Genomic DNA, 789 nt, shown 5'->3' on the forward strand with positions numbered 1-789 from the left:
GAAACCACTTTGAAGATACCAACATGTATTACAGCAGCCATTGATAATTTCCTACCAATCTGTCCATAACTCTGTAATGTTTCTATTGTTCCTATGCTATTTCGTAAATGGATGTATGTTTATTACTATGTGTTTTCAACAACCATTGAGAATAGTCAATGATTATTTGATTGATCACTCATGTATAGCCTTACTTGTTTTCCCTAGAAACCACTTTGAAGAAACCAAAGTATGGTACAACAACCATTGATAATTTCCTACCATTTTTGTCTGTAACTCACTATTATTTGTCTATCTGTTTTCCTGAGAAACTATCTTGAGGATACCAATAGGTAAAATAACAACCATTGTTTATGTCCTATCACTTTGTCTGTAAGTCAGTAAATCCCCCTATTACTAGGTTATCCTTCTTTTACTCTTTTAAATAAATAAGTAAATAAATTAAATTAAATTTTTAAAAAGGTAGGGCCAGACTTTGGGATTCTGAAGCACCCCAGGGGACTCCTCTCTGCAGCGGGGCCTGAGACCTACTGGGTTGGAAATCATCCTTGGAGCAGGGGGCAGAGAAAGCCAGCAGACACAACTTCCAGGCAGCCCCAGCCCCAGTGTCCGTCCCTGAGGAAGTCCCCCGGGTGGCCTCAGCCAGGCCCTTCCCTCCGCCCTTCCAGCTCCCTCACTCCAGGAGCCTCAACAGAGACCCCCGCCCAGCAGGCCTTGCCCCTCCTGTTCCTAGGCCTGGTCTCTAACCTGTGCCCGGCAGGCTGACCCCAACCCTCTGCTTGTCCCTCC

This window comes from Chinchilla lanigera, unplaced genomic scaffold, assembly GCF_000276665.1.
Source record: "Chinchilla lanigera isolate Chin_1 unplaced genomic scaffold, ChiLan1.0 scaffold00050, whole genome shotgun sequence".
Lineage (NCBI taxonomy): Eukaryota > Metazoa > Chordata > Mammalia > Rodentia > Chinchillidae > Chinchilla > Chinchilla lanigera.